At 35.1% G+C, this 25,275-nt stretch overlaps 1 protein-coding gene across 4 annotated transcripts in view; it reads right to left on the bottom strand.

Annotated features, from left to right (window-relative positions):
- LOC134679701 (synaptotagmin 1) overlaps positions 1-15,067 on the bottom strand; it is a 35,391-nt gene extending 20,324 nt beyond the window's left edge. For all 4 annotated transcript variants that reach the window (XM_063538646.1, XM_063538659.1, XM_063538652.1 and 1 more), the window contains exon 1: positions 14,910-15,067. The gene's annotated coding sequence lies outside the window, so the exon portion shown is untranslated. The remainder of the gene's footprint in view (positions 1-14,909) is intronic.
- Between the last annotated feature and the right edge of the window lie 10,208 nt (positions 15,068-25,275).

Below are 25,275 nucleotides of genomic sequence, written 5' to 3'. Positions count from 1 at the left end.
TTCAAGAGTTTCAAGACCTTCTAACAAACTTGTCGCCTGTTCATTCAACAAAGCTTATAAACGACCTAACATACATAGTCAGGTAAATATGTAGGTAGTAGGTACGTAACTGCTAGCCGTAGTCGCGAAAGAAGTAAAGTTTTTTCACGTGTTAAATTGTATCTTTATGTGATTAGGTGTATTGATTTTTATGGTTAATGTCTAGACTTAAATTTGAAACGTTATGGTTGAATGGTATTAAAATGTGACTCATAGTTATATCATGTCATGTAGATGTAGGTACGAACGAGTAGTCGACTTAACTTAATTTTCGATATTAAACTGTCGTGAGACATATTATGAATTTATCTATGATTACTCTAATTATAAAATGGTGGTGCCTCTTTAACTTTTCTCACCCGTTACCATCAAGATGTCGTCTCTTTGACCTCCCCAATCCAAGTGAACGAGTCTGAACAACCGTCCGTTTAATTCCCGCTTACCCCTACCACTTGATAACTCAAGTGTTGTCAGGTAAGTCATTAAACATTACCCATTACCCTAATATTAAATTCAGGTATTTTAAGAAAGTTGCCAACTAAAACTCACATTTGCTTACACTTTTTGATATAATTACTAAAAAATCATGACATTCGGCCATCCTACTTCGTGCATGACTCCGGCGCACGAAACTCAATTTAAGGTCGAAAAGAAAATAGCTGAGAAAGCTAATTTAGAAACACTTATAAAACATTTCTTATATTCTGAAATAAATCGTACCTATTCCATGAAATTCCCCTGAGACCAAAATCCTTTTTCAGCTTCTTATAGTTGTGAGCAATAACATTAAATGTGTAAACCGTTTTAAATCAATATGTTTGAGATCGCGTCTATCATGACATTCGGCCTTCAGTTCTTTCCTTTCTTTATGTTTACTGTCAATTGAATATGGTTAGCTTTATGAGAATTTGACTTTAAATTTTCTTCTAGATCTCAAAATGAACATATTAGACACAACTTAACTTACTACAAGTATGCAATAAGTAGTTAATTATTTACTTGATGTTTACTTATCTTACAAACGCTCAACACATTTTTCATCATACAGCGATATAAGTTTATGCAACAAATAGATTTTATTCAATGAATTTGATAATCTTCAAGTAAAATATGATATTTTACCTTAAAAGTTTGAATTTTCATATTATGAACACAAACTATTTTTTTTTAAGTATTTCTCTGAAACAGACCTGACAAATAAATCAGATTTTGGTACCTCTCTAGGAAGTAACTTATTTACTTATTAATTTGGGATGTTACAATGCCCTTTATGCTTTATAGGATCAATGAGTAATGAGTACGTAAGTATGTACTAGGATACTCTGAGTGTAAATCCATATCGGTATTTCCAATTAGATACCTAAATAAAACAAAATACAAACAATTCTCAAACTTACAAAAGCGTAGCTGCTTGTTATAGTAAAAACAAAATGTCTCCATTATTTTATCGTTTATGATTTCTAACTGAAACACTATTTTCAGCTTGTACGTTACAGGTCTAAAAGCTATCTGTGTTACTTAATATAGGTACTTACATATTTTCTTTATTTTATTAGCATATAACCTTGCTAACCTGTTTCCGAATATTAAACTTAAAGCCGGCAGAAACACTTGAGACAGGTTTCAGTAGCAAAACGCAGACTTTATCAATTTTATCATGCATAATTGTAGATTTTTATTTTTGCAAATAATATGAAATAATTGCATAATGTCCAATATTGTGACGCATTTTCTAAATTTCGAAGTTTATTTGACACCAAACATATCTAATAATTTACCAGTTTATCTTGCAGATTTATTTTATTTTATTTATGGTAACAGAAATAAATCAACTGGTCGGACCAAATGGAAGATTAGCATTTTGATACCATTCGTTGCAGCCGTCTTCTAAAGATGGCAATTTTTTTTAAATCAACATAATCTTTTCAAAAAAAAAACATGTTTTTTCACACTCTTTCAGTATTACTTATCACAGCAATCATCCAAAGATAGCAGATTTTTCAAATCAATGCAGACATTTCTGACGAAACCAACCCCATTGGTGTAATTGATTTCTTCTTTCATACTAACTGAATTGATTTTAACTATCTATAGTGCATATAAAGCCATTTATGGCAATTATAATATTCAACTCTATTGACAGTATTAAAATTCAATTTGAAATAAACAATTTTATGTGACATACATTTTTAAGCGTACCGACATATGTTAAGTACCTACTCAATAACCGTTTCAATGTTATTTTATTACCTTTGTTAAGATGAACTTCAAAATGTAAATGTTCCATTAATAAATAAATGAACCATAGACACTGACACGAAATTCACTTTTTGAAAATAAAATTTTATCCTGACCCTGATACCAACAAAGCATCACAGTCGTAACTTTGAAAACGAGAGATATAGGATGGTTTAAATTTAGGGTGTCTCGATCATTGATGTATATATGTTACCCTATATATAACCCTTTTTAGATATGCTAGAACAGTTATTAACAACTACTAATGCTATCCCATCATTTAGATTAACTATTCTTCTAAACACTGTTTTAAATCGATTAACAAATCAATAATAATTAAGCAGAGTATGTTTAGAGTTAGACACTGGCATAAACTCACAATTCGCATAATTTAAAAGCAAACCAGTTACTGAAATCACGCATAGGCAATTAATGTTACCTATTTCATGTCTCTAATCAAAATCTAAGTCAAATACCTAATTCAATAATAATATCTCTTTAATTTACGACTATACATGTACTTAATTTATTAATAACTTCTTTATTTTCCATTCCCTTTAGAAAATTTTGGGTACTTGAAGTAGTAAAACATATTTTCACTCTAATAAAATACATTTTTTTTTTTCATTAACGTTAACCTTTCGATGCCACTTTCTTGAGAATCACTTAATTATTTCTATGCTTCAAACATATTATTACGTATTTAGAGGCTGTAGCTCTAAACTTCTTCACTAATTCAAGCCATTTCTACAATTTCGCATCCTATTTTCGCTTTATAACGTGATTTTTAAATGTCTTCTTCTTCAGTCGGTCCCTCAATACTGAGGATCGTGACATCATCGTAATCAAAATTGTAAATGTATATAACCCTAAATAGGTATTCTTCATATAGACGTACAAACAACTAGAACTAATAATCCTTTTGACATTGATATCTAATTTACTAGAGCTTTTTTTTTTACCATTTGGATTTTCTAGGTTTCAAAAATAAACTCGCATGAAACTTTCAACTATAGAGAAAGTACATTTTTATTCCAAAATATTTCGAGATAGCATTTAACGATACCTAAATACTATTTTGTAAGAGAGGAAATCAAGCCCAACCCCTAGATGACACCAAACTCGAACGCACCTTATCGTCATCGAGATCATCACTAATACTTACATGCAAGTCACTTGCATATAGGTAACTCTCTCAATTTGATAATCCTGCTAGCTATAAAGCTATAATCGTATCAAACTTCACAAAGATCAGAATAACCTTGTATGTATAGGTACCAAAGCTGGTGCGGAACAGATACTAAAAAAAATGTTCCTTAGGTTTCCATAGGTAGTACCACAACTTAAAAATCTTCTAAAATTCTGATTAGAAGCAACTGCATACAGTATAAGAAGAGAAAAAAAATTACATTCATTATCACTACTAATTTTGAAACGAATATTTCGTAATGTTAAAAAAAAATGTATACTTATTACTAGAGTATCGTTATAGTTTTTGAACATTTACTGCTTCATAGTTCATTAAAATGGGTTTTAAATATCTACCACTCACTTATTGCATGTATATATACTAATTTAATTTAGGTATATAATAAGTTATTGCCAATTGGGTTAGTGTGAAAAATTCTAAACCAAACAGTTTTCTGACATCAATTAGTCAACTATAGCTTCAAGAAGATCATCGTATTTAATATTAAACACAGATATTATTTTATTCAATTCATTTCATGGTCAAAATATATTCATTAGGAAAACCCGATGAGGTAAAAACCAAAATTTATATGACCACCAAATTAAAAAGTGAACATAATACCTATATATCATGTATTTTTTACCCTTAAATTTTAGTATGGCATATGGTGTTTACTTGAAAAAAAAAAAATTACATGTAATCACGACATCTTTCCTTCAAAAGGAAATCAAATAAGTTTAAATAAACTTAATAGAGATAGTAAATCAAATCACAAAATTACGAAATTTTGTTTACGTACATTCGAATTTCACCCAGTGTACTCAATCAATTCACGATTTCACGTATAAACGTTTTTAAAAATAATGACGATATAAACAATTATGAATGACATCTAAATATATCAATATCACACATATTGCCCACAAGCATAATATACTCATTAAATTTCCATCTCAAATTCAAACACACACATAAGTTCATTAAATAATTCTCAGGCACCCTGACCCCTCACTCCTATTTTAGCAGGTCAAAACCGATATCAACTTCCTTTGATGCTTTCAACGTTTCTCGTATCTCGTTTGTTCCACCTCGTACTCCAGGACATGATCATTTTAAAATAAACAGAATTCTTACACTTCCTTCTCAATACATTTATGACTTTGCAAAACACGTTAATGAAAACTTAACTACATTTCCGTTCAAAAAGATCACTCGCACAAGACAGGCTCAAAAAAAATCAACTCCGCACTCATCCTATTAGACTGACCAAGTCATCTAAATTCATGTCACATGTAGGACCAAGAATATACAATAAACTCCCAGCGGAGATAAAGAACGTGGGTAACCAAATAAATATTTTTTTAAATAAGAAAATTGCTTCTAGATTACTCTTTCTATGACATCAAAGATTTTTTTTTTTTACCTACCCAACAATTGTATGTAATTTAATTGAATAATTTAATGCATTTTAATGTTATATAAAAACTGAATAATGCCTGACATGTAATATTTAAAGTATTATGAATAAATGTCTATGTCTATGTCAACCATATAGTAAACACCCCTAGTACCTAGTAGAAATCCCGTAAAATAAGTATTTAATATCCGTTTTTAAACAATGACATCATTCAATGAAAAGTCATATGGTTGGTAAAGTTTCACTTGTCATTAACTTCTTTCCTTTCCCATACTTCTTCCCATACTGTTGTTAATGTTATTTTAATTTGTTCATTATGTTGAAACTATTTGCAGTGTCTCTTATTAACCACGTCGACATTTTAAAAGAGGAATAAAACATTAACATTTACTGCGCAACCCGATCGAAATAATACACGTATCCGTGAAATATTTAAAATACTTGAAATGTAGGTACTCAAATGTTTCATAATTGATTAATTAATTGATTGAGTTGATGATTGGTGTATATACAAAAAAAAATCTCATTTTGAGTCTCGTTAAATACTACTCATAAATTCATAGCATGGTCAGGTTTAAAAAAACGAGTTTTTACAATTCTTCATACATTTCTGCATGAACTTTTTTCTTAAATCCTTTTATCTAATTGAAATTATAAGGTATGTAGCATAACCACGTGCAATACACCATTTTCATGTCTTTACAACCGCCCAGACTCGGTCTTACATAGATTCAAAATACTTGTTATCACAAAAACACACAACAAGAGCTACCAGGATTATAATAAAAAATCTGTGGAGCTGTCGCTAGTAGGACATAAATCCGTTGCACTCTCACGATATCGATGCCTACTTTTTTTTTACCACTATAAACATTTTAACATGATCTGCATTAAACGATAAACATTAGCTTGTCAGATCCTTACATCAGTTTTTTTTTAAGTACTTTTAGGTCCGGCAGATATGCTGAACTTCATTAACATACACTCGCGCTATACTATGTATTACTTGTTCCAAACATCTCTAAATTTTCAAATCTAAATAAAAGGTCATTTTCATCAGACGCATGTAGTAGAAATGACGCACATTCGTGTCATATAAAACTTAAACTCAATGACGCCCCAACGTCAAAAAAAAAAAAAAAAAAACCAGTTCCAATGACGTCTCCACGTCATACAAAACAACATCAGTGACGCTACCACGTCACACAAATGAAATCCAGGTCACACAAATGACAAATCCATGTCACATTAATGACGCCTCCACGTCACACACAAATGACGCCAACACGTCATACACAAATGACACCTCCATGTCATACACAAATGACACCTCCATGTCATACAAATGACGCCAACACGTCATACACAAATGACACCTCCATGTCATACACAAATGACACCTCCATGTCATACACAAATGACACCTCCATGTCATACACAAATGACACCTCCATGTCATACACAAATGACACCTCCATGTCATACACAAATGACACCTCCATGTCATACATAAATGACACCTCCATGTCATACACAAATGACACCTCCATGTCATACACAAATGACACCTCCATGTCATACAAATGACGCCAACACGTCATACACAAATGACACCTCCATGTCATACACAAATGACACCTCCATGTCATACACAAATGACACCTCCATGTCATACAAATGACGCCAACACGTCATACACAAATGACACCTCCATGTCATACAAATGACGCCAACATGTCATACACAAATGACACCTCCATGTCATACACAAATGACACCTCCATGTCATACAAATGACGCCAACACGTCATACACAAATGACACCTCCATGTCATACACAAATGACACCTCCATGTCATACACAAATGACACCTCCATGTCATACAAATGACGCCAACACGTCATACACAAATGACACCTCCATGTCATACAAATGACGCCAACACGTCATACACAAATGATACCTTCATGTCATACAAATGACGCCAACACGTCATACACAAATGACTCCTCCCTGTGACCCAAGCTCATATTAACGTCGATCAAAAGTATCAGGACCCCTGTGCTATTGTTATCTTACTAATCTCATATTTATTTCATAAATACACTGCATCACACAATACTACGGTACTCATTTAAATTATAATGATTATATTGTATACATCATAAAATATTATTAGTTTGCATATGGCAAAAAAATCAAATAGGATTTAAACGAGAGGAACAAAGTACCGTTGTCACTAAAAGTTGCTGGACAAAAACTATAAATAGTTAATCAGTTTCGATAAACAAGGCTAATTCCGTCCCAATTAACCGCGATAGGATAGACAAGTCCTATGTTTTATGAAATAAATAAGACATAATTCAATAGCACAAATTTCCGATCACTGACCACCAGCACAAGTCCACACATCAATCTGTAATCATAAAATATAAAAAGATCAAAATAATAGGCATTTCAAATATGTACCTATCTACTCATAAATGTATCAATTTTCTCACGACGTTGCAATTTAAGGACAATAATTTTGATCATTTATAGATAATAGGTACATATAAAACAATAATCTGTGCTAAATAGCCATTAAATCGACGGGTACGTAACTATCAACTTATGAACTCATTCCAAAATCTAAAGACTGCCGCTTTAATACTACAATAATTATAATTTCACTGTAGGTAGATGTCGTAATAGCAACCGACTAAAATAATTGTACCATTTAAGTGATATCGAAAATTATGGTTATATTCCAAATACTTTTGCAAAGAACACGTACCTAGGTCAAATACTCTAATTATTCATCCATCTACGAGTATATAATTAAATATAGCTATTTTACCGTCGTTGGCAAAACGTAGGTTACCTGCATTCATTAAAACAAACCAAACTAAATTCAATACTTTTACAATGAATTGATGTAAAATTTTACTTTGTTGTTTGATGTTTCGCCGATTATACAACTAAGCACTCATGGATAATAAAACGACTTTATATTTTTTTTTAGCTTTAAATTATCTTGATAATTTAAAACAACACTACAAAGCAACAATGTAACAAAAGTCTAAGCTTCTTACAGCTACAAAACTGCATTCGAAACACATAAACCACTTGAGGTTCATAAAATCAATCCATTATGTAGGTACTTAGGTACCTACTATTGAAATAAAGACAACTTACGTTTTTATTCTACCGATCGAATCTTAAAATCCTATTGTGGGTTAGTGGTACGTTAACACTTCTGAAATATTATGAATTTATCTATGATTACTCTAATTATAAAATGGTGGTGCCTCTTTAACTTTTCTCACCCGTTACCATCAAGATGTCGTCTCTTTGACCTCCCCAATCCAAGTGAACGAGTCTGAACAACCGTCCGTTTAATTCCCGCTTACCCCTACCACTTGATAACTCAAGTGTTGTCAGGTAAGTCATTAAACATTACCCATTACCCTAATATTAAATTCAGGTATTTTAAGAAAGTTGCCAACTAAAACTCACATTTGCTTACACTTTTTGATATAATTACTAAAAAATCATGACAGACATATTTTAAATTGTTTATACGACAACGGTCACTCGGTACTCGGTAGGTCGGTCGGTCTCGGTCGGTCGTAGCACTCGAGCCTGAGGAAGGACCCCCGACGGGCCCGAAACATGTCGCCAATAGCGACTAAAAATTCAAGTGAGTGAAACCGTTGTCGTATAAACAATTTAATTTAATTCTATCAAATATTATGACCTACCTATAGTTATATTGTGGGGATGAATGTTGTGACTTTATTGTTAATAATAATTAGGTACTAAGTGGTGCTGGGATCGGTTAGCGTTAACGGCGCGCCAAAATGTGTGTAGGTAAGTATGCGAACGGAGTTATTGTTTTTAGGTGTCAAAATATCAGAAAATGCTTCTTAAATAAAATAAATAAATAAAAATAAATATTGGGGACATCTTACACAGATCAACCTAGCCCCAAACTAAGCAAAGCTTGTACTATGGGCGCTAGGCGACGATATACATACTTATATAGATAAATGCATACTTATATACATAGAAAACACCCATGACTCGGGAACAAATATTAGTGTTCATCACACAAATAAATGCCCTTACTGGGATTCGAACCCAGGACCATCGGCTTCACAGGCAGAGGCACTACCCATTAGGCCAGATCGGTCGTCACTAGGTCAGGTCGGTCTTAGAAGAATAGTAATGAAAAAATGGAATACACGAAATAAAACGCGTTTTTACGGGAATAGGCTGTCGGCACAAAGTGGCTAAGAACACTTCATTGACTGTGACTGCGCATATCCTGTACCACTGTGCTGGGTACCTATTATCTCATCATTAGGCCTTGTGCATCTTTACAGATGATTTAGGCAGCATCTATGACTTACATATTAACTAGCGACAGCGTCGCTCGTGGCTATATAACCCGATCCTTGAACGGCACAGTCGCCCACATTTGTGACAAATAAAAGTGCATTGAGGATCCGCAACGAGGCGACCCTCATCGGGCATCCTAACCTATTATCTAAATACACCTACTATCCACCTATTATCTAAATACATACAAAATACAATTTCGAGATGTTTAACGCCTACGGAATTAAATGTCAGTTTTGTTTGCGAAATTCGTATTCAATGCATTTAGCCATGCGGAAGGCTTTCTTTATTCGACCGGAATGGGTCGTTTGGGGTTCAGTTAACATCAGCTACTATACTATACAGAGTGCGTAGGCCAAGGGAGCTTAAATGCAAGATTAGGTTCTACTCTTCACAACGTTCGGTATTCACAAGTTTTGATATAATAAAATTCACCATTTATGCTACAATTTTTTATCAATCGATAAAATTTCCAGTCAATTCGACTAAGACAGAGTTATATTTAATCCATGATAAGTCCATAATTTATAGACCGACAAGAAATTGTAGAAATTAAAAAGTGACAACATCATAGTGGTCGTCCCGTTTTCTTAGATTGATTTGAAAGGGACGACACTACGTTGTTACCACTTTTTAATTTCTACAATTTCCTGTCGGTCTATATTAACGTCCAATACTTTTTTATAGGTTGCTTTAGATTGAAATACAGCAAACACTTGGGCACTAAAAATGTTTGGATCCATTTGGCACATTTTACGTACTAATACCTAAATTTTTTTAGTTAAATTGATCGGTTATATCTGGGCAATTTTCATTATTAGGGTAGGTATTCAGTCACGCACAATAAAAATAACTAACTCATTTGTAAGACCGAAGCTCTGAGTACAACGTTTTGTACGGAGCACTAAAATCATACTAAGCCCTGGCCATCCGGCTGACAAATTGGTCTATTTTTGAACGAAAGTGTTAAACAAGTAATTTGAAAAAAAAAAAATCATGAACCTATTTTATTATAATCCGTGGGCAGCGTTCCATCTGACGGATTCTCTGAATCGGTGCCAGATCAAGTTTATATACAGCCTTTAATGCCGCTTTTGAAGTCTTGTATAAGTGCTTTCGCGGCCTATTTGAGTGTAAGTAGCTTTGAATTTAAATGCATAAATAAATATACTTAATATGCTTACAGCTATTTTTAGTCCCTTCAACTAAAACATAATATATGTAGATACGCATAATTGAAATAAAATTAGTACACAAATATATTGATACGTTTATGTATATAGGTACGTACATTTATATATATACATAATTCGTAGACTAATACTGTCTCTGGCGTGGTGAATATACCTACCTATAGATATGCCAATAATACGGCAGTCGGGTCTAATCGGATATCGGTCTCCGGTTTAAGTGATTGGTATTTCGTAGCCAGCCGATAACACTCCAGTTAGTTTGAAACTAGCCAGATTAGTGTGGTTACATTTACTCTTAGTTGAAGTATCAATGAATGAAAAATAAAAGATTATGTTAGAGCATGTAAAATGCTTTAAAAGTTTACAAAAAAGCCCAAGTATCTGAATTATTTTACATACCGCACTATTCTTTCATAGGGAGTTGGCCGCCGAAAGTTGAAGCCGATTCTGACATGACAATTTGTTATGATTTTGATATTGTTTTGACACGACCGTGAAGACAGCATGTATCCGCTGGAGCTCACGGTGTTGGAATCAAAATTAGATTAAAACTATATCATATTATTAAAACAGAATTGGTCTCCTGTACGGTACTAAAGGACAAAATGTAATAAATACTCTTTACTTAGGCCCACTTGTGTACATAATGTTTGTAGTCAATATAGATTGCGTGGGTGTAAGGGTTGAAGATTAATAGTCCGATGTATTTATTTTTATCGGCCTTGCTTTATATAGTTACATGATTTCAGTACTCTGTAGTTTTCAGTACTTAATCGTATATGTGAGTCGAGAGGTAGGTACAGTCAACATCATCAGTATTAGCGGATCAGACTATGCGTCAAAAGTAGTATACCAGAAGGTAGAACAATAAGGGATACCGGATAAGTCTCTATATGTAGAACAATAATACAACTGTGACAGATACTTTTGGCACGTTGTTTCGTTGACTGTACGTCAATATAAATTTCATGAAATATGAAGTTATAACAATTAAAAGAGCCAAACGTAACAGAAGTAAAACGGGCTATAAATAAAAGTATTACTTAAAGTACTATTGCGAAAGATGTTAGTCCATTGAGTTTGGGTCGTTAATAAGACTTAACAAAGAAAAGGTCCATCTCGTAATACTTTCCGTGGTGACATTTGCCAGTGTTGTCGCTGTCAAAAATATCTTTTCATTTAATGTCTTATTCCCATGGAATAAGGTCTATAAAAGTAAAGCGAGATTAGCGGGTGTTATAGCAAAATGAAACCTGTTTTATACTCGTAAGGCCCTTAGAGGAAAATCTTCAACTTCTTAAGAAAGTTTTGTCGTTTTGCTCCATAAGATTCCGTAAAAGTACGATTTGGCTTTACTTGTAATGCTTAAAAAATGGAAATGAAACATCAAAGAGTATTGTTTTGACTTCTCTTGTAACTCTTTTAGTCGCACAATCCTCAATATCATTTTTATTTACGTAAATACAGACCGATTGAAAACATTTGATATAAGTATTCAGAATCATCTTGTTCTATGCTTAAAATATTGTTTCTCATTTGTATGCTTGGATGATTTCATAAACTTGTTCTTGAACATTCGTCTTGAGCTAACCTAACCTTTATCTCGTCTTGAGTTCAATCTGTATCGATTGGGTGTTTTACTTACACTGGAAGCAACAAAAAGTCGACGTTCTCAAGAAGAATGATAATAGGATCAGGCCTTTTGATCCATGTTATTTTAATTTTAAATCTGTTTTCATTGCCCCGCTCGGCATTAAGTGGGTAGATCCTAGGTAGATTTTATATACGAATATAATTAACATTTACGGTACAAAGGAACTAAGATCAATATGGTCAATACCGATAAGTGTGGCTGCGAGGTAAGTGTAGCCGTGATAAGTGCAATACTTATCAAAAATATTTATACACACGAATATAAGACAAGAGTAGAAGAAAATAAAATTATAAATAGATTAAGCTTTGTATGAAGGCGTAATTCGGAAAGGTCGCGATAAACACGTGCGAGATGCCTTCAGCTGCCTCGTTAAGAGGAAAAGGGACGGCCCCTTCTCCATACAAACGTAGTCCCCATTTTCCTGTCTGGATATTTACATTGTGGAAAATATTTTTACATAATTTGATGTATTTTAACCATAGCTGTACCCTTTTGGAATTTTGATTACCTATTGTAAAAATTAGGAGCTATAAACAGATTTCATACAATTTTTTAAATGCTAGGAGCTTTTATAATACTTAATTAAAAATACGAAAAAAAAATCTAACGCATAGCTGTGGTTGATATACAACAAATTGAAACTACCTAAGAACAGCTGTAAAAAATTAATGCAATAATGCATTTGTATTTTGTAATTGTGTCAAAATATTTTCAATAAATACTTTTATCCGGAGAGGTAAATGGGGATTACGTTTGTATGAAAAGGTGATTTCGAACGGATCCTTCACTTTCGTCTTAAGAGAGCCAATGAAAATTACTACTGAATATAAACTGTGGTTTTACGGAACATTAATTCTTGACGAGATATACGGATGTGTAATGCTAATAATCTGGTTTGACGCGTGTTGTTCCATAAAATTATAAACATTAAAGAGCCGCCCGTTTACACAGGCGCGCAGAACAAGAAAAAATATATTGCACCTCGAAAGGCGATAAATTAACGACAGAATGTCGTCATGCTAACAAAATATGACGGGTTATGTTTTAAGATATTATATAACGCGTCTATGATAACCATATTCAATACTATACTTCCTTTCAAAACGAAAATTCGTGTAATGAACTAATGAAGTGATTTAAGACAATAACTTGATTAAATTTACACATAAATGCGCACGAAACATTACATCGTGACGTCACGGTCAACGGTCAACTCACCTACTTATTATATTTCAATATGATTTATTAAATAGAACTTGTGTTTAAAAATAACTATCTGGTGCTTTATTTCATGCATGGTGTAAAATAATTTATTTTAAATACAGTATAATACCCTATTTGACATTCATGGTGGTCTAGGATTCCATTTGGTTGGGAGTAGCGTTGAAAAAATACGGGAAAATTTCAAACATTTTTCATCATTCATTCATTCATTTTTTCAAGTTTCTTTCGAAAAAACAATGCAAATATCTCTATTATTCTATATCCATAATTAGCAGATAATTAAACATTTAAAAATATTTAATAAAATAATTTCATTATATTAAAAGGGGAATTTTTGTAAGGTTCCGTACCCAAAGGGCAAAAACGGGACCCTATTACTAGGACTCCGCTGTCCGTCTGTCCGCCTGTCTGTCACTAGGCTGTATCTCATGAAATTCTTACAGATTATATATATCTGTTGCACTACTAAAAAGTACAGAACCCTCGGTGGGCGAGTCCGACTCGGTTTTTGTTAGTACCCATGTACTAATGAAATGAAACGGTATGAAATCTTCATAATTACAGGAAATAAGCCCAGAATTGGAGATAATAATGTAATCATTTACTGAATTAATGAAGTCTACTTCGGGAAATCGAACGTAGAACTTCATTTATATTCGCATTTAGAATAGATATAAGTTCATTTTCGATTCCCAAAATATTTCTTCATTTTTGCCTTACGTTATACAGTAGTATATCCGCACAATTATTTTGGATCATTTAGAAACGGTTACGAGTCTTATTGCATAACATAGTTGTAGGTGAGTTTTTATTTCGCTTGTGTAAAACAAGAGTTTAATACCGCTTACGATATTTCCATACGATTCCTCGCCCCAATCCGTACGAGAACCTAGTATCATGTAAACGGGTATTTATGTGTAAATTATTATTGTTATAACCTACGCCGTTTGTTGTTTATCCACGTTTGTCCTTTATGATTAACATTTCTGTCATATTCAATCAATAATCAGTTCCAGTAGCATAAAGCTTTTAAGGTCAGTATGGCTACATTCAAATTTGAATCTTATTTGCTGGAACGCAAATAGTTTTTACGTTGGCATGATATAAATATTCTGACAGAGGTGTAAGTAGCTGCCACTCTTATTACATAAAATAAATGTAATTTAATTTGAGCTTTATGTCATACCTAAATAATAAATGAATCTTTTACTTTGTTTATGCAGCAAGTAAATATTACATTTAGAATGTAAGTACATATTATATTTGCCTATTTGTATGTGCAGTAAACAGAAACAAAACGCACCAATAAAACCCTGAAGTAGTCAAGATGAATTTCAACGTATCGAGTATAGACTGATATAATCTTGTATGTAGGTTCGTATACTCTGTTAAGACATCCATATAACGTAAAAATATAGGTGGATGTTGTCAGTATGCACAATTCCGAGGTTCAATTGTTTTAGCTTAACATGGTGTCACTGGAAACCTAATCCCGATAAGTGATGGCCTCTGAAGATTAGCAGAAACGTACCGTGACACGGAGACGGGCTCCGATCAAGACCACTGACCTTAGTTTCCGATCCTGTACCGCAACGGTCCTGTTTCTACCGATCAATTCCGTTTCGAGAAGCCACTGTTAACACGGGTTTGGTACATTTCTGTCGATTTTAGTATTCGACTGGAGGCTCCGGTCGGTACTGAAAGCAGAATGGCGGAGGTGCGCGCGCATACGATCGATGACGATGCGCGAGGCGACGGGCCAGCAAGACCTGCTAACTCGAAAACGACTTAACAGCGCACGCGCTTCATACATTATCACGCCTTTCTACGTTGAATAATATAAAGGTTCCGATCCGAGCTCGTTTCGACTTTTACGTCACTCAATGCGTACATTGAAGAGTATGTTAGCTACTGAATGGTGCTTGCTGCTGAGTCCACGCCGATCCGAGCCTAGCTTATAAACATGCGCGATCATCCGCTCTTGGTAAGGCTATAGTAAATAAAAAGATGTATGGAACGGGTATGCTAGGAAATTAAAACGGAATGAGATTTTGCTGGACGGGACGGGAAGTTCTTAATTTCTGGCTTTGTCCACGCCTCTGACGTGTTAATTGCTTGATAACAGCAATTTAGCCGCCGCTGGGTACAATTTGCTTAACGTGTGTACATGCTGAACATAAGCGTTATCACATCTAAAAACTTCTTTTTCATAAATAAAATGTTGCTACCATTTCCTCGAGGACTATAAATGGTTCTCAAGAGCAAAAGGCTGAGTCCCAAGGAATTTATCAACACACTGCCTATTTTTTTTAAACAACTGCAAAATGATTAATCTAAAAAATACCTTTCATTCGATTTGTCACACGACATATGTATTTTTCAGAACTATTTTTAAATTCGCTAACTTCCTGATATTAAAAAATCGTTTACACATGTTCGTATTTGGGTCACTTTTATACATATGTGTACAAAAATTCAATTCAATCGGTCCAGTAGTTTCGGAGCAAATTTGCCATGAAAGGCCGCAGAGAAAAACAGACTCACTCACTCATGTTTATGTAAGAATTACATTTTTCCTTTTGAATTACCTACGAAACCGAATAAAACACTGAAAAAAAATCATGTTTATTGTACGATCAAAGAATTTAATTTCCGAGCCATTTCGGACCTTGTCGAAGCATAGAATGGGTAGGAAATTAATTTATTTGACTGTATGTAGTCGGAGCTTAGTAACAGGGCACTGTTGGAATCCTAAAGAACCTTAAAGTTAGCACAGTCTATAAAACAATACAGTCATTCGACGAAGCCGTCTAGTCAGGGCAATCGTGTGGGGTGCGCGAGGCGACGGGTGGGTCGGCCGCACCCGAGCTGCATACATCGCCAATTCGCCATTGTTAGAAGCTCGGTACTACTTACCGGGTTAGCGTGTCTTATTTGAAATGATCGTTGGTGTGTAAAAGTCTGTGACAACGCAACTGTATTCTTGTTCGGCGCCGGCATTTACGCAAACATCAAATGCGTCGGTCCATAGTTACTTTTTACACTGAAGTTAGGGTCGGTTGCACCAAACTGTTACGAACGTTAAAGAGTTCGCTAAATTTTTATGTATGGAAAGTTTCATAGTAAAGGCGCGGGGCGCGCCGGCTTACGATGATCAGTCTGTCAAATGTGGTTGGTGCAACTGGCCCTTAGTAGTAGTTAGTAAGACACCGATAATATTTCCTTTTAATCTCATTAATTTATGCTCTTCACTCCTACTCCTAATTACTACGAATATCGATAATTAAATCTTACAAAACGTTTTTTACGTAAGACCCACCAGGACTTTCATAACATGTTGCCCTTGAGCTTGTATGACCTTAGGGCTTAGCGCTTTTAATTGTGAAGCTTTGTTGTTGCGGCAACCACTTAACGAACTTTTCTCGGAAGCCCTACCTAAGTACCTACATTTAAATTATATAATTAGTAAGTTAACTAACTACACTGCGAGTTTACTTTTTTCATCATTTTTGGTATTATTCAACAAGTAAAAAGTGTAGTCGCCCTTAACTACTAATTACCAGATACAAACGGATCCAACCTACATACATATGTAGTATGCTCCTATTTACCAAAATCCCTTCCTATTAGTTTGCCGTAGTCAGAAAAAATACGCTTCCTTGGCTTTCTAGCTCACCTTTTTTGCCTTAAATGGGAAAACCGTTCATTTTCCTTATTCAATCTTCCCTTTTTTGTACATTTCACGATCATCACGACTATAAATTAGATAAAATTATAAATGCTTTATAGTTAAGGGGCCCACTGATTACCAGTCCGCCTGCAGTCTCTGGCCTTATCGGACGACCTGCCGTCCTAGACCAATAACGTCCACAAACATAAGCGATTATTGCCGGCCGGCAATGGTCTGCTGCCACCTCTGCGACTACAGACGAGTCGTCATTTTCCCACCGTACGGCCGCCTGCCGGCAATAGTCTGATATAATTTTGACAGATCCCTACAAATTGACAGTTCGCCGGACGATGTTAGCCTGTCAGTTAACCGCAGCAGGCCACACATTAACAGTTCTATTTCAGATTTTGGACTGACGGCTATTCGAGGACTACGGCTCGTCGATTCCGGTCAGCGTCGACAGATATCTGCCGGACAGTCCGTGGCCTGCAGGCCAATTTACACACACATTATCAGATAGCCGGCGGGTGGCCTGTTGGCCGTCATCTGTTGTCAGTCGAGAGCCTTCAGTTTCGTGTTTTTCAACTAGTTTAATTTTTTCCTCAAAATGGACTGTCGACGTCAAAGATAATGTTTACACTTTTGGACCTTATTCCTTTGTAATAAGGCAAAAAATGTAAACCTATATTTTACTACTACAGTGAAACCTGGTTAATTGGTTACTTGGATAAATGGAAAACCTCAATAGTTGCAACCAAAGCTCTGGTTCTGGTCCTTTGGAACCAAAGGTCCTCTATAATTGAAATTATGAAACTTTTTTAGTTATTTTATTAGTTACATGAAATTTGATTATGATGTTTTTCTTATGTTTGCCTCCGTAATTAAACAGATTGCATAAAGTAGTTACCTACTCTATAATTGTAACAGTCCCATTGTTTGGTCCTATTTATTATTTCTACTAGTAAAATAGGATGTACTTTAAATATTTATTTATTTCATTATTTTATACTTTATTGCACAAAACAAGTTAAAGGTACAAAAGGAGGACTTAATGTTTTAAGTTATTCTTTACCAGTCAATTACTGGCCCAACCAGAAACTATTTTACAAGCTTTTATTACCTGACTTTCAAATCTGAGAAGGACGAAAGTTATCAATTACGCGAAACTCTGCGTAGGGGGCGCCAGACCGTTACAGAAACGAAATACTACCAGAAAAAGGTGACGAAGTGGATTACTATATCTGGTGATGTACGTAATTTTTTTGTTTGATTTCTTGTAAATTATAAAAATCTATTACAAGGTATCAAACAAAAAAATCACTCGTAAACCGCCCAAGTGGACCTGATATTATGTAGAAAAGGTTTTAAAGAGTAGAATGAATAAAACAAAAACATAACAGTAAAGTATTTTAATTTCTTTCAATTTGGTATACAAAGATAGCACCTAAATAAGAGCCGGTGTAAGTAAAAGTAGGTTGAATCCACCGCTTGCAGCTTCTAACTCCATATCCTTTTTTTGTAATAATAGTCACATAGTAGGAGAATTGCAGGTAGGTAATATCGCCACGCCACGCTCTGTAACGCCGAACACAGTTTGCTCCAGATATTCTTTTAACTTAAAACGGAATGAATTAATGTTGTCATAATTCGGATCCAACTTGTAGCTGAAGAATTTCAGGCATAGATCTTATCTCTTGTCTAAGCAGGTACTTCGGTTAGGTTAGGTGAGGTATCTCCATACTTGCGCTAGTGTTCCTACCACGTGTCTTTATAGCGTACTTTATAGAATCAAATCGCACAATTTTTGCAGAATGTCAGTCATGAAAAAAATCAGAATTGTGATATTATGTTTTCGATTTTCTTATAAAGGTATTTTTCATAGCTAGTCTTTTCATTGCAAGCTGCCGTGAACGCCAACGATGGTATACCTCCCGGCGTTATCTTGAGAACTATTAAAATTTTAACCAGTGTTTTAGGTAATATTGGGAGGCTAATTTCCCTATTTGAATCTTTGAATGCTTGCTCCTTTTTTTCTCGGTTACACTTCCAGCAATCAATAATCATGTCTGTATTTTCGAATATATAAGCCACGCAAATACAATATGTCACATTTAAAATTAATAGAGAAAAAATAAGGTTTATGTTATAATTCTCTTTACGACATTTATTTTTGACTGACAGTAAACAACAGTTGCGAGGTAACAACATGATAAATAAAGAAAAGTCTTGACAAACTAGATACATGCAACCTTCGCATTGTTGTATTCAGGCCTTAAAATTGTATAAATTTTATACTGACATCTGGTGACGTAGTTTGCACATTCGGAATAATTTTATTTCAATTTGACAGAAGCCCTACCGTATTTAAGATTAATAAGGTCTACTGGCCGTAAATTGTGTATGAAATTACAAGCAAATATCAGCCTCAAAGAATTAAGTATTGGATCCGTGATGTTCGAAGACAAAAAGTCGTATACTTATATTGCTTATTAGGGACTATGAACTCTTAAGTATTAGGAATAAAATAGAATTTACTAATGCTGTTACGTGTGTCGATCGCCGGCCGGCTACCTCATGATGTGTGTTTGACTGGACTCGAGGCCACGGACTGTCCGGCGGATATCTGTCGGCGCTGACTGGAATCGTCAGGCGGCCACACACGATCAGTTCGTGTAAGTCGTCAGGCCGAAAACTGACAGAAAACTGTTAGTGTGTGGCCTTTTGCGGTCAACTGACAGGCTGATATCGTCCGGCGGACTGGTAATCAGTGGGCCCCTTTAAATGTGCCCACAGGAGTAAGGTGATGTTTTTTTATTGATTTAGATAGTTGGTTCATAAATTTTATAAAGACGATGGATTTAGAATCTGTGCGGAAAGAAATGAGTCGTGGAATGTAAGGGAACTCATACATTGTACAACCCTTTCCGCACAGACTCTAATAGGTACTTACATTTTTATTATATTAAAAATTACGGCATTTACACCTTTGAGTGCTGGTCAATAAAAATAATTCTGATAGAGATCTAGTTTTACCAGAAAGCTAGTTTTAAGCCCATACCAAAAAGTACATCATACCCGTAAGCGGGCGTTTTAGCTTAATCTCTACTGCCCCAGACGGGGCACGGGCCGCGTTTCAATCGAACGGGCGAGTTGACTGCTCAGAAGGCTCAGAATCACCGGCCCGGCCAACCATTTTTAAGGGGCCCACTAACAGTCCGCCGGACGGTATCGGCCTGTCAGTTGTTCGGAACGGTCAAAATTTTGTTCTAACTGATAGGCAGTCCGGCGGACTGTTAATCAGTGGGCCCCTTTAATCGGTAAGTTTGGATGTACATACTCGTATATGGGAAGTTAACTACTTCTGAGTTACGTCAGTCAGTCTGACGTAGATTGTTCGTGCAATCCTCACTATAAACGCTCGGGAGTTTCAAACTTGGCGGTGACTTGGTTCTAGTTCGCTTACTGGATTGGTCTGCACTTGTGCTATGGGAATACACGGATGAATCAGGTCGTGGTCTCACGGTATTTATGGCCACTTCGGGATGCTGGAGACACGTTTGCCCTCAATCTCGACCAGATCAGACTATTCATAACTAGAAATACAAAGTTTTTTTATTATTTTGTGTATGCTGAACACTTGTATAACGGACCTAAATTTGAAACTCGCGAAATAAATTTTACTGTCTCATAGACAACATCGTACTCTGGTTGAATTTCGGTGGGTCCATAGTCCCAAAGATACATTGACTGACTAAGATGTGTAAAATCTAAGACAATTTCGTGCTTCGAATTTGACAACTAAATGAGATGGCGCAATAGTGGGAGATGGGATGGGCTAGTTGAAGACATCCAGATCGAATAACTTGTTGTACTTGTATTACAAACATACTAGCCTCTCCTCCCTCAGGCAGGGGCGCGTTTACCTTGCGAATATGGCGTGATAAACGACGTAAACAATTATTTTAATTAGTACCGATGTTAAGGTAAACATAGATAACTAATTGCAAACGTAGAGCCACGTTTGCAAGGACACGTTTGTGAGTCCCACGGCGCAATTATAAGGAAAGTAACATGCTACTGTTTACCTACTCATTAACTCTTGTGCCATCCATAAAACTCCTACAAGCTGTATTCTGATTTTATACACTAACTCCGTTGGCTGAGCAACCCAAAATGAAACTTGGCCACCAACGCAAGACAGCGCCACTTTTCTCGGTCCTGTGCGATGCGCCAATTATTGTTGACTCGAAGTTCGCGCAGATCCGCCTCCACCATGTCGCACCAGCGATATTACCATACATAACCAGTACCAGGGCTCGGAAACCGTTCTCAACGCTCAAACCGGTTTCGTTCATTTGCCCGGGAACGAAATGGATTTCGTTTCCGTTTGCGGTTACCGGTTAAAGAACTGTTCTTTTGAAATAACGGTTTACACCAATTACGTTCTCGTTTCGTTCTTGAGGAACGAAATAAACCGGTTAAATTGAAAACGTCGCAGCAAGATAAAATGAGTATTATTATTTGTAACCGGACCAACCGGAACCAGAATATCAGTGCTTTCCTCGAAAAAGCGAAGCGTATCGCTGCGTAGGAATCATTTTGCGTCCTACAGTACGCTGTGTGCGCCGAAATATGTTTTTTTTGTTTATTGTTTTTTTATTACTTTTCTACTTATTAATTAATTAGTGTATGTTTGTTACATGTTTTTTCCTGTTTGTTAATAAATAGTTTCCGATGTTTTATTTTATAATTTCAATTTAATATTTTTTTTATAGCAGCTTTAGAATGATTATAGAAGAAGGTATTATTAATTATTTATATTATTTATTAAAACCAACCAATTATTTATTTATACTAGAAAACGAATCAGTTTTATATTTGCCACCATCAATTAGCCCATCTGCTTGAAAATTAAAAAAAAACCGGCCAAGTGCGAGTCAGACTCGCGTTGAAAGGGTTCCGTTCGTACATTAGAAATGTAACATTACACAATTTTTAACAATGTATTTTTATGTGAAACGTGAGTGAAAAACCCGTAGGGTCGGATCAAAAACGAAGTAATTAAGTCCGACTCACGCTTGACTGCACATTTCTAAAATGTGTATCCTAAAATTATAAATTTTCACAATGAGCTCTTTTATTTAATACATATCGACGCCCGAAAGCAAACACGTAGTAATCCACAGAAGGTCAAAAAAATTTTTATTGCATTTTTGGAATCTCCAATTTTTTCTGCGTCGATAGGTCGAATCCACGTGCCAATACGATGAATAATGGGGAAAATAGGAACACAAAAAGTTCTCGTTTTTCTTGAAATGTACTCAGCAAACACGCAGTAAATAGCAAAAAAACTCAATAATTTAAATCATTTTTTCATTTTTAATTCCATATAATTTATACTTTTGTCATTTACAACCTCCGTTGGTCTGACGCAAGTGTAGGTTACTACGTGTTTGCCGCTCATGAATGTGAATGTCTTGCAGTTACGCTATTTGGTGGGAAATAAAATAATGTTTAGTCGAGTAGTGGTTTAACACAAATTCACACACTATTAAAATATGAGAGACATGTCTTTTACTACGTTTACAAGGATCAAGTAAAACTAACCACATAATAATTACTTCACTGTTGTAGGGTGTAAGGTTTAAACTTCTGCGCCTTATCGTTTTAACGCGGCTATCGCGGCCATTACTTGAACGTTTGCGCCGTTGCTCAGTGTGGTTCGGGGGGTGAAAGTGAGTCGACGTGTTTGTAATCAAGTAAAATATTACGGAGATTTTGGATAAAGTGATTATTTTTATTTAAGAAAGGAAGTTTTTTTTTCTATTGTAAGCATGTAAAATTGCAATATTTACGGTGTGTGTATCGATTTTATGGTTTTATGAGACTTAAATAAAATTTGGTCTTATGGTATCTGATGAAAGTTTGTTTTGTCTAAAGTGGAATTTTATTTTATAAGAGGATGTAGAAACCACTTTTTTAATCAAACGTCGTTGTTATACTTGGTTAGATTTTGATCTCCCATTACGTTATGTCTTTTCCAAAGTGGACTTCTTATTTTTTAGTTGGTTCTACAATAACATTATAAGATTTAATTATGTTCTAGAAAATTAAACAAAAGTTATGTGTTTTGTTTGGTCTTAAGAATGCTTATATTGATTTTAATAGTTCAAATCATCATAATAGATGTGTTATGTTCGTTTAGGAATCCCGAAAACATCTTCACATTTTATAAGTATACATTAGAAATGTCGTGCAGTTTACTTTAAGATGCCATTAAAGTCATTTAAGGGTTTGGTAAAATTGTTGGCAATACATTTAATGCATTCTAAATTGCTTACAAAAAGAAAAAAATACTGTTACAGCATTTTGTTCACCCAAAATTTCTAAACCACAACGTTTACGACTTTATTACGGATATTCAGGAGGATTCCGCGTTTTTTCTATCCATACAAATTTTAAGGAAATGCTATCCCATACATTTGGTACTGGCATTTACTACGAGTTTGCGCACTGTGTAAAAAAGATCAAAACGTAGTAACCCACAAAATATGGTCTTGTAACAACTTGCGGCTAAATTTATTTAAATGAATTTTTCAAAAGAAGTTTGAGTGTTTCATCCAATTTTGAGTTAGTTATGTTAATAAACAACGTAGTTATGATTTTTTTTCAAAACTCGAATAGTTTTTCGTCTCTGGTGAACAATTTGGTTTTTGTGGGTTACTACGTGTTTGCTTTCGGACGTCGATATCAACACGATTTAGTTTGAACTTTTTTATTTTTTAATTTTCTCATTGACCCCCTAAAAGTGGCCCCATGTTTAAAATTCGTTTGTTTACGGTACATGTCCGTCTTTGGGTCACAAAATGATCTTCCATTTTTCTTTTCAATGGAACGTCTGGAATTTATAATATAAATCTATCCTAATTGGTCATATAAAAGGATTAACAAAATTCAAAATGAATATCTATAGACAATAAATAATTTGCACGCCAGCGTGTCAGCATTGTTTGCTTAATGACGTCCACCAACATTTAATATTCTTTTTTATTTGCATACAAAATGCAAGGAGGAGAGGAGGAGAAGCTGCTAATACAATTCAGAGCGTTATATCCTTTCAGACTAGGATTATCAAAAAAAATGTGTACCCACTTATTTTACTTACAGTTGTCAGAATCGAAATTATCGGTCTCTTCTTCATTGAAAAATGGTTAACTGTCCGGAACATATTTACAACTTTGTGAATCCGTTTTAAATGTAACAAAGCACCACCAACACCAACAGTCAAAACTCACACGCCCAAAAAGTATAAAAAATAAACAATTCAGTCAGCAAGCAGCACCGTCAAGTGAACATCGAGATCGAGTACTTAGAGCGGGTAGCCGGGTAATGTATTAATATTGTAGACGGCTGAGATTAACCGGTATTACTTATATCGTTCCTCGAGAACGAAAACATTTCGTTCTCTCAACTAACCGGTTAGAAGAGAGAACTAAATTTTAAAGTTCGCGTTCCATCAATTAACCGGTTTATTAATGAACGAAATAATATAACGGTTTATGAACGATATTAACCGGTATATCAATACCGGTTCCGAGCCCTGACCAGTACACTCTTGGGCGGCGCCACCCGCTGCTGGCGGAGGGCACCGCGCGCACGCGGGCGCACGTGCAGGCGCCGGTCGCGCGCGCGCTCGCTCTGCTCAACTCCGTGCTCGAGGCACACCCGGAGTGTGATTTGTTTGTAAGTGCAATTGGACGACTGATGATTGAGTGTAAGAGAGTGATAGAGCGAGAGATGCCTATAAGTAGTATTATATAATGTTATGTAAATACTTGTGTACCCTATGTATAAGTATTACTGTCTCCCAATTTGTGCCGCTGTGGCTTTAGCTCTGCTGTTAAGGTACAATTGTCAACTTAAATAATAAACAATTACCTGACGTCCGATAGGACATCTTCCTACTGGGTGGCCCAGGTATGCTCTTTTCACGATCCGATCTTCCTCCATTCTCTCAAGGTGGCCCAACCAACGGAGTCTGTGAGCTCTATTCTGATTTTACAATATTTGTTAAAATCTGGATTTAGTTATGATACAATGTATAAAATTTATTCAATTTTACATATTATGTATGTATAAAACTTATGATGATACTACCTTGACACCTTACGGTTAATGCGTGCAATCAGCGTAAGCAATCGTCAAGGTCGAATCATTGTAAGATCAAATTGATTAAATTACACATTCTACTCGTAAATTAGTGT

The sequence above is a fragment of the Cydia fagiglandana genome, chromosome 1 (assembly GCF_963556715.1).
Source record: "Cydia fagiglandana chromosome 1, ilCydFagi1.1, whole genome shotgun sequence".
In the NCBI taxonomy this organism is placed as follows: Eukaryota; Metazoa; Arthropoda; class Insecta; order Lepidoptera; family Tortricidae; genus Cydia; species Cydia fagiglandana.
The sequence above is the reverse complement of the archived record's forward strand: the minus strand, read 5'-3'. Positions and strand labels throughout refer to the sequence as shown.